Source organism: Xyrauchen texanus, chromosome 47, assembly GCF_025860055.1.
Source record: "Xyrauchen texanus isolate HMW12.3.18 chromosome 47, RBS_HiC_50CHRs, whole genome shotgun sequence".
Classification (NCBI taxonomy): Eukaryota; Metazoa; Chordata; class Actinopteri; order Cypriniformes; family Catostomidae; genus Xyrauchen; species Xyrauchen texanus.
The window spans coordinates 19,021,183-19,031,799 of NC_068322.1; positions in this window are offsets into that span (position 1 = coordinate 19,021,183).

Sequence of the window (10,617 nt, forward strand, 5' to 3'; positions counted from 1 at the left end):
TTTCTGATAAAATAAAATTATTTTGTGGGAGATGAATGTGTAGTAAGCTAATTGCTAAGTTTACATACATAATATCCATATCTACTATAAATGCTATAACCTACATTAAATGTTTTAGTGTTGACTGAACAACTGATCCTGTTAATAGACTGAATTTATTGTTCTTGTGCAGGAAATATTGATGTATTAGCAGTCACTGTAATGAACTGGCCATGGAGACGGTGTTAGGATCCATGTGCTGGAAGTTTATTAGAACACAAGTAAACAATCCAAATCGGCAGGCAAATAGAGGTAGTCGTCTTGCAGGCGGTATAATCCAATAAACCAAAAAGACAGTCCACCAAGGCAAACTGAACAAAGGAATTGTAAAAAAAATCCAAAAAGCTGTAAATCCAGGAAAACATGCAATGGTCATAACAATAAACAAATAGCAATGGAATAACACTTGGTAAGGCAGTATGAACTGGCAATACTTTGCAAGGTGACAGTGGAAACAGCATGGTTTATATATAGTTCAAACAGGAAGTAACCAAAGAAGAAATGGTACAGAGTTATTATTCAGGAGATGGCTCCCTCTGGTGGTTGGCAGGAGGGGTAACAACCTCAGATGTTTCAGCCACACAATAAACTGTACGGTACAAAAGATTTTAATTGGAAGAGTTTGAAATCTATTGTATTGTATCTAAGTCCATAAGAAAAGCATTAAAGTTAGGTTTACTCTTCCTAAATTTACACGTGTGTATAAAATATTTAACCAAAAGTAAAACTAGGTTGATTAAATAAACAATATCAGACGGTTCTCTCTTAAAATGTATAAAACCAAGAATTACATTCTCAGATAAAAAAAATACAAATATCAGGAATCATACAACAAAAATTGTCCATAACATATTTCCAGAGATTCTTTGTATGTTCACAATACCAAAACAAATGAAACTAATCTTCAATTTGGAGATCATAGAAAGAGCAATTTAAATCAATGTCATCAGAGATAAATCTCTGCAAGAACTTTTTCTTTGGGTAGCACCGATGTGTCATTAACTTTATTGTAAATGAAGAATTTCTGAGGCAGTGCCCATATTCTTTCCCAATCGATGCCATTCACATGTCTCTTCCTGTAATAGATAAATAGGACAAGACACTAATTCATGCTTGAAGAGAGCATGAATACTCCTATTATTTGATGCTAAGGTAAGGCATGATTGACCAACGAATGTTGCAAAAACATTGAGATTTGGCACAGACTGAGAAAATTGTCTACTATGTCCGTTCATGAACATAATAATCGCTGAGGGAATGGCTCCAAAAACAGTGGAATATTCGCTTGCTATGGCTGGGAAACCACAAAGTGACAAAAAGTCTTCACATAGGACACCCCTATCATTAAATAAGTGACTGACCAAAATATCATTATTCTTAGCCCAATTATCAATATAATTTACATTTTTATACAGCATTTCTCTGTTTTGCCAAATTATGTAACAATGTGGGGAGTTATGTTTAGTAAATTATGTTTATAAATTAAAGACCAGATTAGAAGACATTGTTTATGGAAAGAAGATAGCTTGGCTGGAATTTTGTCAGGGTTGTAGTTGCACAAAAACAAGAAATGAATACCTCCTAATTTAGAGAAAATATAATGTTGTATACAATTCCATAAAGAGGTGGGATTCCTTAAGTGTTGTTTAATCCAGTTCATTTTAAAGGTAGAATTAAGAGTAGAGAAGCTGAGAAAATTACTGATGTTCATAACTACAGACTTCCTAATGTAATATTTCTTATTTTTCCATAAAAAGTTAACTCAAAACTGATCACTAGCTTTAGAAGTCTGAGAGTCAAGGTAAAGCGTAAAATGTAAAGTCCTACCTTTTAAAGTGAAGTCTCTATGTCACGAGAAATTTTGTTTCTTTCTAGTTTTATCCATAATAGGAGAAAAGTTATATAAGCATCTACTTTTCATATCCTTTGAAATAACAGAGCACAGAGAAACAAAACCTAATGTTTCACTGGAATTCCATCTATGTCTGGCATTGGACATGTTTTGATTGAACCTGATGCCTGAGAAATGTACTAATATAACTGAGAGCTAAGGAAACCTGAGTGGAATTCCTCAAAAACAGAGTAGTATCATCCGCAAGTTGACAGTATTGCTTTCCATTCATCATAGGGCAAGTTCTGTACGGAAAGCAATTGCACAGCTAATAAAAATAAATAAGGTGAAATCGGACAGCCTTGTCTGTGCCCACATTGCAACTTAAATCTAGGAGAAGGTCCCATTTTCAATTTGATAGAACAATTACCATTAGCATATAGTGTCCGAATTGCTTTGATGAAAAATAGCCAAAACCAAATCTTTCTAAGGCAAGAAACAGAAAATTGTGCTCCACAGAATCAAAAGCTTTATAAAAGTCTAAAAACAGAATGAAGCAATCATATCAGCGTAATCAACGCAATCAAATCTGCGTAATCAACAACATCTAACACTTATCTGATATTATTAGAAATGTGCCTACCCGGTGAAAATCCAGACTGGGATTCATCTATAATAGCTTCTTGTACATGTGACTAGTCCTGCTCGACCTGCTCCGAGCGGGATTCGAATCGGTGTTTTCGGCATGGGAGGCGGGCACGCTAACAAGGAGGCTAAAGGCTACAGCCTCTAGTGAGAGTCGTTAATGCACCTTTTGAGGCCAGGGGTGTGAGGTTTACACACTGCACAGCTACCTACCAGCTGGCTACTGTTACATATATTTCTAAGATGTTTTGCAAAGATTAAAGATAATATTTTGCAATCATTATTAAGAAGGCAAATTGGGCACCAGTTGCCAAGAAAAGGAAGATCCTTTTTAGGCTTTGGGAGCAGTGTAATAAGGCCTTGGGTGAGCGCAGGGTGGGGGAGAGCCTTTCATAATACGTTCTTTATAATCTTGCAATAGGAACTGTGCTAACTGTTTAGCAAACAATATATAAATTCGGAAAACAATATATCCACCCCTTTATTGAGTTTAAGATGATTAATGGCTTCAGTGACCTCCTCCAAAGAAAGAGGCTGATCACACATATCTCTGTCTATGCCACTCATTTTATTACGGATCGGAAGCAAATTAAGGAAATTTGTAGCTGAGCCGTAATCAAAAGAGGAATTATACAGAGGCTTATAAAAAGCAGCACAAAATAGAGAAATTTATTTTGGATTATGAGAAAGACTACCATTAATCTGTATTCTTTGAATGGTGTAATAGCTAAAACGACATATTTCAAGTCTAAACAAACAGGATGAGATTTGTTCTCCATGTTCTAACCAGTGTTGCCAAGACCTGTCCTATACATCTCATCCAGTTTATTCTGCAAAGTAGACCATTCTATTTTTTCCTGAGCAGACAGTGCTACCAAAGGTGTTTGAGAGAGAAGTACTATTTTAGAAATGACATTGTTTTCCTCTGATCTTTTCTACTTCACTAAATCACTACCATAACCTCTTAAAAAATTGTTTGGAAACTAACCAAAAATTAGAGACTGATAAGAGCCTGATCTATTTTGCCATATATATGCCAATTTATTAGAGGATTTTTCTCTCCAAATGTCTAAAAGTTTCAAACGTTCCATTAAATTCTTTGAATAATTGTTACCAATAGTAGTGGGACGAGGAGGCCATCTATCAAGCGAACTGTCAAGAACTGTGTTAAAATCACCTCCCATTACTATTAAGGCATCAGTATGTTTATCAAGCCAGAATGTCATCGGCTCTTCCACACGATCAAGTAACATTTCGTAATAACACTTTAAATTCTAACTATAAAAATTAAGTAGAATAATCTTTGGACGTTGTGAATTAAACTCAACCACTAGAAAAATGTAATGTCTTGCAGGATCACATTCATATTGAAAAATAGAGCCCATATAATTATTTTGAAGGGAACAGACACCGGCTGAACGTTCTGAACCATGTGAAGTCCAGACATTATTACCCCATTGTGATATTCTAAAGTTTACATCCTGATTAGAAGACTGAGATTCCTGGAAAAAAAATATAAATCAGTTTTAAATCTTTTAGTGAACAAGAACAAAGCCTTACGTTTAATACCACATCTCAACCCCCTGGCATTTAACGAAACAATAGATAATGACTTGTCATCAACAGATTGTTGATGTTAATGTAACTGTAGTCAGCTAATCGATAAAGCACTTAGCCAACATGCAAGTTAAATGGTGAAAAAAGTAATCTGTGACTAAAACATAGTCAGCCCCATTCAACAAGGCATTATCACATTATAGAACAATACACATAAAAAAATAAAGAATTATTATTATCTAATCAAGATGATTTTCCAATGTAGAAAAAGTATCAAGCATTGTTTCTTAAATTAAGAGTTCCATTGGACAGACAGGAAGTTTCCTTAGCTTCAGACCATGTCAAATCATCAGATTACCTTAGACATCTTTAAGAGGGTGAAAGCAGCTCCTTCCCTTCGATGAAAGCTCGGCCACCCTCTAAGTATGCTTTCTTACCATTTTTGCATGCCTTATCAATTGCTGGCCACAACAGTTGTCTCCTGTCACGATCGGTCTTGCGCAGGTCTTCAGTAAATCAAAGCTTGTTATTATGCAGTCATTATGACTTTTTGGACACTTTCCATACACCATCTCTAAGTACACAAGAGATTAACTTCTGCATCCTTCTGCTCCTTCCTCTTGGAAGCCAATCGATGTGCTGCATCTATGCCATCCAAAAGTCTGTCTTTCTCCTTGACAGATCTTTATGTCCTTCCTACGGACGTCCTCAGTCTCGACCTCGTGAACTCTGTATAGCTTGATGTTCCAGTGCCTCGAGTACACTTCCAGATTGTGCACATGCTGATTGAGCCTGTTGACCATAATGTTACACTTTTGGACATTCTGTTCAATGCAGGCCATGTTTTCTCTCAGCATCAACTTTCAGATGTGACCAGTTCCTCCAATTCTTTTCAATCCCATCCGCCCTATCATTAATGAGCTGGGAAATCGTGGCAATGATATTATCACTATCCACTTTCATTATCTCTCTTTTCGGTGCAGGTGAATCTCTGGGAGTAACATGCAATGCAGGGAAGTTGTCATCATCTTTAAACAACTGCTTGACATAATCATGACAGCAGTCCTTTAATGCATTGAAGCTTGCAGAAACAACAGGTGAGTTAACATCACTGACACACAAACTAGCACCTGTGTGTGAACCTGTGTGTTTTTTGCTTTAAAGACATGTTCTCCACCTGAAATAGTCCAAGTGTGGAACAGAACGTAACTAACCAATAACAAAATAACAGAGAAAAGGGGTCTTTATTAAAACAACTTTTTCTATCAAAAGTTGGCAAAGAAGTCTTCACTCAGCGCCATCTAAAGGAGGGCCCGTCTTATCCATTTAGCATCGCAGCATGAAAACAGTTGAAAACATCATCACTACCCACAGACAATTCAGGAAAAACACTGTTCCTTTTTATACTCAGTAATAATACCATTTCAAAACACGTGGAGCATTAAAAAAAAAAGATGCTGAACAGAAATGAACATCCATCCATCCATCTTCAACCACTTATCAGAAGTCGGGTCGTGGGGGCAGCAGCTCCACGGGGCCCCAAACTTCCCTATCCTGAGCCACATTAACCAGCTCTGACTCGGGGACCCCGAGGCGTTCCCAGGCCAGTGTGGAGATGTAATCTCTCCACCTAATCCTGGGTCCTCCCCGATGCCTCCTCCCAGCTGGACGTGCCTGAAACATCTCCCTAGAGAGGCGCCCAGGGGGCAACCTTACCAGATGCCCAAACCACCTCAACTGACTCCTTTCGACGCAAAGGAGCAGCGGCTCTACTCCGAGCTCCTCACGTATGACTGAACTCCTCACCCTATCTCTAAGGGAGAAGCCCGCCACCCTTCTGAGGAAGCCCATTTCGGCCGCTTGTACTCGCGACCTAGTTCTTTCAGTCATGACCCAGCCTTCATGACGATAGGTGAGGGTAGGAACAAAAATTGACCGGCTCAGCTCTCTTTTCGTGACAACGGTGCGATAGAGCGAGTGCAATACTACCCCCGTTGCCCCGATTCTCCGGCCAAACTCCCACTCCATTGTCCCCTCACTCGTGAATAAGACCCCGAGGTACTTGAACTCCTTCACAAAGAAATGAACAATCTCTCAAAATTTCTAATAAATTTTCAGCACATGTAGACACACCTGTTAGCACAATAGTGCTATCATTTATGTAATTCATTGCGCTCTGTTTCTGGACACCTATCGTAGCTGGACAGTAACAGTGGATAATATAAGTAATTCCCACTGCTGACTTCTTGAAAAGTGAAAAGAGCAAACAAACAAATAGTTCCTAATCTTTTTCAAACAGATGTTCCTAAGTCAATCCTTCTGTAGACAGCCCATGGAAAAAGCAGCATTTGGGACTGGAGCGATGTGCTTTGCGAGTGGTTTCTGATCATAACATTGCTGTTTTAGACAAAACTTTAGTTTCGATTGATTATTAGTAGTGATGTGACGTTCACCACTGAGGCTTTGAAGCTTGTATAAAAAAATACACCTCACAGTGAAGCACTCTACCAGATCTTGATTCATTTTGCCATCATCACATGATCGGTGACTTCTGAATCTTCGTTTCCGCACACAACCATGTGACTGCTTTGTATTCTGATTCAAAAATTGCGCAAATCCCTTTGAAGTTTTCGAGCGTCATTTGCTTCGGTAGTGAATTGAGGTTGTGTCTCGTTTGGAAGGCTGCGTCCTCCGGAGGACGCATTTGTCTGCCGCATACATCATTGAGGCGGTCTCCTTTCAGAAAAGCGAGTAGGACACTTCGAATGCAACCTTCTTTCATGGGAATTCGGAGGATGCATGAGGTGTATCCTTTGTGAGCCCTCACAACCCACAATTCTTTGCTTCAACAGAAATGTTTAAAAGAAATTACGCCAATTTGCCTGTAAATATAATGTTTTAACGCAAGGAATGTTAATTCCCAAGTTGAGGTACCTCAGTAGATGGGTGCAGAGTATATAATATGTATAATTATATTATTATATCATTAAAATAAAGTATTAGACTAAAAGTACACCTGTAAAATCTATTTTCTTTTCTCTTTACCTCATTATAACTCTCCTAAAATGTACCTCATACATTCCCTCCTAAAGGGACTCGCGCTTGTTAAAGAGTGCCGTGCTGTCATAGCAACCATGTTACGTTACGTTTCCGTTTGTCCTACTAAGGCAATCTCATTTAAATGAGGCTTGTTTAAATGAGGACACTCTGTATACTACAGCCTTCAAAGGACGCGTCCTACCTAACACACAGCCTTAGAAACAAGACACAGCCGGTGAAACAGAGGGTGAGTTCTTTTGAATTGTTTGCATGCAACCAGCCAAGAAAAGAGGCTTAATTTGTTCTCAGCAGTTGTCATGTAATAACAAACCATCCTCAATGTTGTGACATTTTAGAGCTTAACATGAGAACACATCTTCAGGAAGTGGACCAACAGTTACAAGCAAACAAGGTATAAGACTACTGGTCAATCATTTATTTGTGTGTCTATTGCAGTCTTTATAATAAGGTATCTTAAATAGTGGAAGAAGCTAAACTGTATACATTCATGTTTTAAAGGCTGTTATGTGTTACTGCAGTTATATTTGAAATATTTTACTGTATTGCAGGGATCAGAAAACAAATGATTGATGGGGCGTTGGTCAACATGATATAAAAGATTTCCAGCCATTTACAATGGTTGAAGATGCTGGCTTTAAGGAGTTTGTTGGAATTTTAGACCCAACCTACATTATTCCATTCCACCAGTCATTAAAGAAAATGGATGAGGATAAATACAAGGAGGCCAAAGAGAAAGCAAAGGAAGAGATGAAAAAGTCAAAAGCTGTAAGCCTCACATTAGACATGTGGACATCTTTACATATGGATGCATATCTGGCAGTGACATGTCATTTGAAAAGGATCAGCTGTCCACAGTTTTACTGGGAGTGGGAAAATGTTCAAAAAGTCATACTTCTGAGAATATAGCGTGACGACATAAGTGAAGACAGCTTTGATGGAGGAGTGGGGCATTCAGAACAAAGTGTGATGTCTTGCAACTGATGCTGCTGCCAATATGGTAGCATGTGCCAGCATCCTGAAGCTTCACCACACAAACTGCATAGCACATGCCCTAAACTTGTTTGTGAAAAAGGCCTTAGAACAACCACCAGGACTTGAGGATATTAGAGTAAAGGCACAAAAGATTGTGGCTCATTTCAAGTCCAGCACAACAGCCAGAGAAACAGCTATTGCTGTTACAAAATCAGATGGGCAAGCCAAATCACAAGTTAATTCAGGAAGTGGATACTCGTTGGAACAGCACATATGCCATGTTATAGCGTCTCTTTGCTCAGAGGGAGCCAGTAGGTGCTGCTTTGGTTACTCTGAAGGCAAACCTCACACCTTTGACTTCAGAAGAGTACCAGACAGTAAATGAATGTCTGGGTGTGCTGTGCCACTTCAGTGAGGCTTCCATAGAATTGTCAGAGGAGAAGAGAGTGTCAGGGTCAAAGGTGATTCCTTTTATACGAATGCCGAGGCATGCAATCACCTCAAAGAGCTCAAAGGTTGACGATGAGAGGGCTTTGCAATTGTGCGACAACTCCCTGAGGCTTCCCTCAGAGAGTATGTCTACTTATGAGAGCATTATGACCCTGGCAACCCTGGCTTGATCCACGTTTTAAAATAGTAGGCTTCTGCAGCCAGTCAAATACACCAACCTTTCTACAATCATAAAAGCTGAGGTAGTCCAAAACACCCCATCCGCATCCTCTCAAATCTCCTCATCACAACCAGAGCCAGCAGGAGTCACAGCCAGCAATGCAACCCACTCAGGTACTGTTTGTGGTATTGTGTGTGTGGGGAGGGGGGCGGCATTATAACTCACCTAAAAGGAATAGCCCCCACACTGTTGAACAAACCCTGTTCCTTAATAAAATAAATGTAAAGTCTTCCATTTCCCACATAATAAAATGTAAACTCCCCAGTTCACAAGCACTTCAACTGTGCGTTCCACAATAATCTTAATTTATTTTGATCCTATATATGCCTACATGAGCCTTGCCTATGAACCCATTGGTTTAGGACTAAAGCTGCATGTGTTGATCAAAGCAGATTCATAAAAATGGCTACAGTACAAGTTAATTCATCCAATTTATAATGTTTTTCATAAATTCATTCATAGACTCATTTATTAACTACATCAACAGTGACACATGAAAAACTAGTTATTTGTATGGCCTTTATGGTTTTCAGAGTACAAAGTGATTGATTTATTACATGAAACAATCAAAAAATGGCTGGGTCATCTGGGACGCAAAAGTATCTTTTCAACCTTTTGACCACAAGATGTCATTATTGTGCACCATGTTGAAAAGTGTACACCATGTACTATATGCTATTTTTTATATATTTTTTTGGATTATCACAGTCTGGAATCACAACACTGATTTTGATGCGTTATTTTTTGTGCAGTGTTAGATAAAGAAATAAAAAATAAACTCACACTCAGTACCATTGTTACGAACGGAGGCAGCGGAGGCAGACAAGGAGAGCGGGTCTAAATGGAAGCTTACTTTATTGGAACAGATAAATGAATAAACACAAAGGAAGAACCCTCAATGGGGAAATAAACACAAGACTGCGAAAACGGGCAAGGACCACATACCAGGCTAACAACATTCAACGATAGACAGCGGCTGAACAAACAGACAGGGTTTAAATACATGTACATAGGACAAAGGGGCCAATGAACAAACAGAACTCAAACAGGATAACAAGGGGATAAACAGAAACCAATGGCAAATTAACGAGGGCAGGTGAAAACAATGAATGAGAACACGAACGCTAACAAGGAGACTGTGGAGCTACAAAAGGGACAAAAGTGAAAACTACGGAATTACAAAAGTGACAAAAATGGTAAACAAAGGGGCAACGGTGAAACAAGACGAGGTATGCCTAACAACCATAGGCTTAGAGGACAAAAATGTCTGCATAAAAAACTGCCATAAAATATTATTATTATTATATATATCCCCTTTTCTCCCAATTTGGAATGCCCAATTCCCGCTACTTAGTAGGTCCTCGTGGTGGTGTGGTTACTCACCTCAATCTGGGTGGTCAAGGACAAGTCTCAGTTGCCTCCACTTCTGAGACAGTCAATCTGCACAACTTATCATGTGGCTTGCTGTGAATGACACCACGGAGACTCACATAATGTGGAGACACATTCTATTCACCGCGATCACCACACAACTTACCATGCACCCCATTGAAAGCTAGAACCCCTAATCACAACCACAAGGAGGTTACCCAATGAGACTCTACCCTTCCTAGCAACCAGGTCAATTGGTTGCTTAGGAGACCTGGCTGGAGTCACTCAGCAGGCCCTGGATTCGAACTCGCAACTGCAGGGGTGGTAGTCAGTGTCAATACTCGTTGAGCTACCCAGGCCCCCTAAAAATATTGTATATTAATATTATTTTCCACTTTCACTGTCTTAGATTTTTTAACCAACATCAGTCCGGATCATAACTACCAAATACTCCAAAAACTACCAATTTTTA